The following is a 6,823-nucleotide window of genomic DNA, read 5'->3' as shown; positions in this document are numbered from 1 at the left end:
GGTTGATTATTCAGAAATAAAAGAACAGTGTCACTTGCTTTGCAGCAGGCACATTTAAATGTGTTCTGATTTTTAAAGGAACGCAGTTTTCAGAGCTCTGTTTTTATATCTACAGCATGCAGTAGCTTTAAGGGGCTGATAGCAGACTGCATACTTCTGTGTAATTCTAGACATTTTTTTATCTAGTTCCGTGGTCAAGCCATTTTCTAGAGAATCGGTGTCTTTGAGAAAAGAACTTGTGCTGTAGTTTCCTGATGCTGCACCTTTTTCTTTTATATTAGGCAGAGTAGCAGTAGGTGCTCTGAAAGACAATTTAAAAGAAGCGGGTTTGCATCATAATGTTTATTTCCCCTGACCATCAGGACATACTTTGGATTGAAAAGAAACATCTATCATATACACACTTCTGCGGGTGCATCTTCAGATGAAAGTATTGATGTTACTAGATTTCATCATCTAATTTTTAATTACTTGGAAAATGAAAGTAGAGGGCTAAAATTGCAAATAGACATCCATCTCTTTACCCACCTATTCAACTATTAGATAACATGCATAGGTGGATTTTAATCTGTAACATCTAAATAATGGAAGTCTTTTTAATTATTTGCCATAAATGGTCAAAAACCCTATAGCACTATAAAAACGGTCAGTATTAACTTATCAGTTGTACTCAAACTATAAAAGCATTATATAGATTAAAAAGTCAAGCATTCCAAAAGTCTTTCCAATCTTCATTCATCTCCTTCTGTGTGAGCAGTATGATAGTCTTTAATTAATTTGTCATATATTCCTCACTCCCCTCGTGAGACTGAGACCCCTGCCTCTTTCAGCAGAAAAATAGGTAATGGTGGCTTACTGGGAGGCTGTTAAATATCTTGATTTATCCACATTGTTCAGTGTATAGCTCTGGGCCTTAGAGTGCATCAGTCAAACTTTGGTTTGCTGATAGGATAATTAAACCTCCAGGGAAGTGCTCCGCGCCTTACACTGTTAAGGAGTCTAAGTAGTTCAGAACCAACTTAATCTTTACAATATTCTTCTGGTGTGACTAGTCTCATTTTATAGGAGGATAACTAAGATGCAAGCGGTAAAATAGAAGAAATTGATGCTTTGAATGTTCAGTTTGATACACTTGGTACTCAGGGGGAAAACCCAACAGCAGTCCTTCAATTTTAAAGTGCTTTATACACTCACAGCACAGGTCCAGCTGACTCCAGGAGAAGTAGTACTTTAGACCCCAATTGGTAATTCTGACAGATCCCCGATATTTTATGTTGAGTAATCTGAAAATTAGCAATTGCCTCTGAAAAAGGCCTTAATTGCTCATGTAGCGTCCTGAGGAACTTTAGTGGCAGAGGGAAGACAGAAATGCCGGATTGCCATAATGTGAGGCCCCGGTCTCTCGTTGTTCATTTGACTCACTCTTTTCATACCTTCCAGCTTCTGCGAGAGTGAAGATGAGGTTTGCTCAGACATCAGCTTCAGTAGGCAGCCCTGAAACTTAATGTGAAATTGGACCGTACGGCTGAGTTATTCTGGTAGCTGAATATTGGAAGAAATTGTCCTTTTGTTGGCTCCCGCTGCTATCTCTTGTTTCCCTTCTACTACCAAAAATTCATCTGGTTGTGGGGTGGGCAAGTTAAGAGAAACTAAGCTAACCCACAGAGTTTTTCTGCTGGTTCAGCTTCTTTAACCGGATTTCTTTCAGGTCATAAGAGTTCGGGTGTAAGGAGAGGGGCAAGGTTATACAGCTTTCCTGGGAAAGAAAAGGCAGCCGGAGCACTGGGACTGTGTTCTCCACGGTGTGATCTGCTTGGTTGTATTATAAAACTATATCCTCTGTTGCTCATGAAACTTTTTTCTGCTAATAACTTTCTGTGGCTTCTTATTATTGATATTAATTTTAGGTTCTTGGCTTTAATGAGATTGTGTCTAGGTCCGTTGATGTAGAGAAGGACTGGCGGATGAATACCTGTTATAATTAATGAAATTGTGGCTAACATTTAAATGTTCTTTTCCTTGCCTTACCAGGATTCTCTTTTATTGATTTGTGAATCCTTCGTCATTTAATTAAATAAATTCTAGACAGCTTTCATGGAGGGTGGTTTTAGTAAATGAGCAGTTATTTTGATGTATATTAATTTTAGAAATTGGTTGGGTAGCAAGTGCAGAGTTTTTAAAATTCAAATTCTAATACGAACTTCAGAATATTTACAGAAAAAGGTTAGTTTGAGGGGAAGGGAGGAGCCAAACTCTTTTGGTGGTCAGAGCAGTTAGTTAATTGTCAGATAGTTTTTGGCAACTTGGACACAAACGTAAAGAACTTTTTAAATTTAATAGTTAGATGGGTGATTTTTAACTACTGGCTATATTGCCACTAAGTCTAAATGCAATAACTGTGAATCATTAAATTGATGTTAACTTTCTTTCTTTTTAAGACTGTATTTGCTTTTCTTATCAACATGAGGATTGTGAATGGGAAGAAATCTCCCTTTGAAGAAAATACTTCCACTGGGATTCCACTGAGTAACTGACTTGTCTTGAGGGTTTGTTTGACTTAGTGTTTAATTTCATGCTGGAGAAAGAAGCCAGATTAGTAGTTTGGGAGACTGTCTGCCTTCTGCTTGCTCACAGGAGAGGCACTTGACCTGGGAAGTTTTTCTCTTTTGCTGCCCTACCTGTGTAACTTGAAAAGTCCAGTTTTGTGGATAAAAGGGCACTTGGTCTCTACTGTCTTTGGCTCTTCTGCAGAGAGGCCAAAAATAGTAATATAAGTGCCTTTTCATTGATGCAGAGCTTTCTACCAAGAGTTGGGCTGTGAGTTCATTCCTCAGGAGAGATCAGAAAATAGCAGTGACATATTATTGAGGATGCCAAATCAATCCCAACCAGTTTAAAAACTGCAGGCAACTGTATATTCTTTTCCATGGCAGGTCCTGCCTCTGGTTGCTCTAGGAGAAAGCCTTCCTGAGAAATGTCAGACGTGTCCAACTGGGAAACTTTGAACTGCTTTCAACAACAGGATTTACCTATAATGCAGTCCCTAAAACTTCCAGTTAATCCTTCAAACAGAATTTAATTTCCAATTAAGCTTCAATAAGACATTTCTAATTTTAATCTGCACTCGTTTTGCTGCTTATTAGCCTTTCTGCTAAAGAGAAGGCTTTCTAAAGTGAAAAGCTAGAATTTATAAGAAAGCTTGGTGTGGAAACTGCAAACCGGCAAAAGAGCAGTTATCATGAAATCTTACTTCCTGTATTCATCAGATATCTTAGGGGTTTTTTTATGAAAAGGACACTCCACCCTTTTATTACACTTATGGGAATCAAATTTTTATGTATTAAAAAGGGCATTTTAAAAGAAACAGTTATAGTGGATTTTGGTTGACTTCATCCCAGTGTCAAATTTGCTGTTTGATTACAGTTGAGTTCTGTCCATAAGTTTGTAATTTGCCCAGAATTTTTTGGGAAGAGTTTAGAGAAGTTGAAGTGTTGAATTTTAATAAATGCTTCTTCTGAGTCCCATCTGCATATTTTGGACACTTAGGTCTGTAGGAAAACTGGATATGCTTTTAAGGATATGTTTCTCTCTTTTTTTTTTAATTTATTTTTATTGTATAACTTGAATCTCTCCCTACAAATACAGCTGTATATCCAGAAAACTTTAACCCAATCTAAATGGAAAAATTGAGGTAGTTCATATAAATGGGTTCACATAAAAGCTAGTATCTGGAAGAATGTTCCATTGTTAGCAAGTCAGTAATTATGTTAAATCTGGTATTTTTATTTCTTACCAAAGTTGTGTGTGTCCGGTTCCATTAACCGGAAAAAGATCATGTCATGTTACTCAACTGTTAGCTGAGTTCAGAATGTAATTGCCTGCAAATTCCTAATTACTGCATGTAAAGGTAACAATTCCTGTCCTGCTTGCTGTAAAGATGCTGCTACTGCCTGTCAGACTGTTACTCTTGTATCTTTGCAGAAATGTATTGGTTTTAACATAACTTCAAATCTGGCAAACCAACAGTGTGTCAACCTTTTATTTGAGGAACATTTTCAGCTATTCTAGAAAAGTGCTTATGCAGAAGTATTTGATTTTTAACGATTAAATTAGATTTTAACTTAAAATCTTCATTTTTTCTTTAAGTAGCATAGGAGAAATGTTGGTGGAGGGAAAATTACAGATTCAGTTAGGATCTGTCGTTTGGGAAGCGTTTTTTCTGAACAAGAATGTCAAGCAGAAGTAAAATTGTTTAACAAGCAAAAGCTTTTTCCTTACCAAAAGCTTTCTCAGGATAGAACTGGAATATTTAGCAATGTTTTCAACTGTCAAGGAGCTATTATCTTGGCCACATAATACATAAATGGAAAAGCTATAATATAGAGTCACTAAGTTCTCGTGGTTCAAGAAATTAATATATCTGGTGAACACTAAGTAATTCGTTATCATACTTCACTATCTAAATTCACAAAGAAAGCAAGTTGCCACTAATTGAATCTAACCCCAGGAGATAAAGCTAGAGTTGTCATGAGACTTGTTAACATTTTAAGAGTAATCTGAATTTTTCTATTAAGAAAAGGCTTTTTTTTTCTTTTAAAATAAAACCCCACAATCCCCTTCTTCAGACCTAATCCCCAGACCCCAAATTGTGCAATATACTTAATTGACCTCACAGGTAGTTTTACAGAAAAAGGAGGAAGTGTTCGTTTTAGTCACAACCGGTGTCTGTTTTCATTTTCAGCACTGCCTGCCTTTGTGCACGGATCCCCTTAGTAAGACTCGAGACTCCTGAGTTATCTCGAAGCATGACGGTGAAATTTGCAGGTTTTTTTGCTGATCCTCTGCTTTGAAAGACTTGAGCTGATTTGACTCGAGATCTGTTGGAATGACAGTAAGGTCTAATGTCGCAGTATTTAAAAACGCTTTCTTACCAGCTAAAAAGCTGGAGGTTTGAGGCGCTCAGCAAACTGGCCTGCTCTGCTTACACTTGATCTTCATAGATTACAAGTGGCAGTTGTTGATGGTCTCCTATAAACCGTGTAGTCTGGGGGCCACTTGCTGTTAAAAGACAGGAGCCTGAAGAGAGGAACAAATACAGATCTACACACTGGTGTAATGATATATGATAGCAATAACAAGCACTCAGTTTTCTTATTTTTGGCACGGATCTCCAGAAGTGTTTATCGAAGGTAGCATTACTAAAATTAATGATACTGCAAAGCCATTTAACAAGCTCATTTTTGAGAACTGCTTTAGTTCTCGATCTCTTGTTTCCTCATTTCCATGTTTGACTGCAATGGAAAGACAAATGGTCGTGACCTCCTGGTTACATTATGCTTTGAGGCAGGTATGTACTGGGGAAGGCCAAAACATTAAAAAAACATAAAGCAACCCCCCTGCCCCTTTGCATCTTATAGTAGGTTTTTTAAAAGAAACCAACACCTGTTGAAACAGTTACTTCAATGTTTGGCACCAATCTCAAGCAAGCCTTTTTTTAACAACAAAAACATATGTACGGGCCAGGCGAAAAGCACAGCTAGTTCTGATATTGTGCTTTTAGTGATCTGCAGCTATGAGTTAGAGGGGCTGTGACTCATTAAGTGATACCAGCGCACAGCGTTTCTCTAATTTCATGTATTGCTTAGAGAGCACTGGATTGTAATTGCGTGTCAAAAGATTGCAAAAGAAAAGGGGTGGGGGGTCTTTCATGCTTTTTAGATGGGGTCTTGTTGAACCGTTTGATACGGCACACTGAATATTTTATAAGTCTTCAGGCTGAAGGGATTTATTTGCCCTTTGGTTAATAAAAAGAACATCAGCCACTTTGTGACTGGTGTCCTGCCCGAATAGTTGAGGCTTTTGAGAGTGCCCGTTCCATAGAGGGTTTTCATCTCTAAGAGCTGTCTTGTAAGTTTTGGATTAATTTGGTCCCTCAGCTAAAGCCGTAGATTTTGACTGTCTGTGTATTTGGAAATTGGTGGCTTCTAGGGGAGATTCTGTGAATAAAGGGTATTTGAGTTGCTTTCCTAGGGATAGTTTTAAAGTCGGAAGAATGCATACGCTGTTTTCCTCGGCGTGATCCCGTTTTCCCCTCCTCTATTCAGGGACTGTTTTAATATATATACCCCTAAGTGTCGGCATGATTTAAGCAGACTGGTCCCTTTTCTCCCTGACCCGTCTTGGTGCTATCAGTGTGCAGCACGGTATCCTCGCGGTCCACGCCGCTCAGCATCCCTGCTTGTGGTATTACCGTTTTATCAGAGGACTCTGCATAGATCACCTCGTCAACGCGGAGGGTGCTAGCTCTTCCTTCGCTTTGCTGGAAACACCTTCACTCAACCTCAGGGCCTTTGTGGTAAAGCTGTAGAGGCAGGGCCACTTGTTTCCACACTGCCATTTCCTTTACTTGAAGAAAGTGTAAAGAAAAAAAACCATGTAAACATCCAGTTTTGGGGATGCCGCGTTTTCTAGTACTTTTCCAAACTTTGCTCTTCAGAATTCTGGCATTGCGAGGCAAAGGCTTTCGGATCTATTTGAATGAAACTAAACCAGATTTGTTGATGTACACACTACAGTGCCTTAGCAACCAACCTGCAGCTAGTCCAAGATCAGAACATTTAGTCTTTAAACAATTCTTTGCTACCAATCTAGGAATGTTCTTGCATTTCAGAATGCAAAAACAGCCAGTTGACATCTAGTGAGGAGCAACATACATTATACAATATGTACTCCTCCACAGTGGGAGGAGAGGGACTTATGTAAGCTCATTTCTTTGCTACTTTAATTGTAGTTTCTTCAGTCCCTGGAAGATGCATCCCTGGGA

This window comes from Fulmarus glacialis, unplaced genomic scaffold (genome assembly GCF_000690835.1).
Source record: "Fulmarus glacialis isolate BGI_N327 unplaced genomic scaffold, ASM69083v1 scaffold24998, whole genome shotgun sequence".
Lineage (NCBI taxonomy): Eukaryota > Metazoa > Chordata > Aves > Procellariiformes > Procellariidae > Fulmarus > Fulmarus glacialis.
This window is presented reverse-complemented; position numbering follows the sequence as displayed.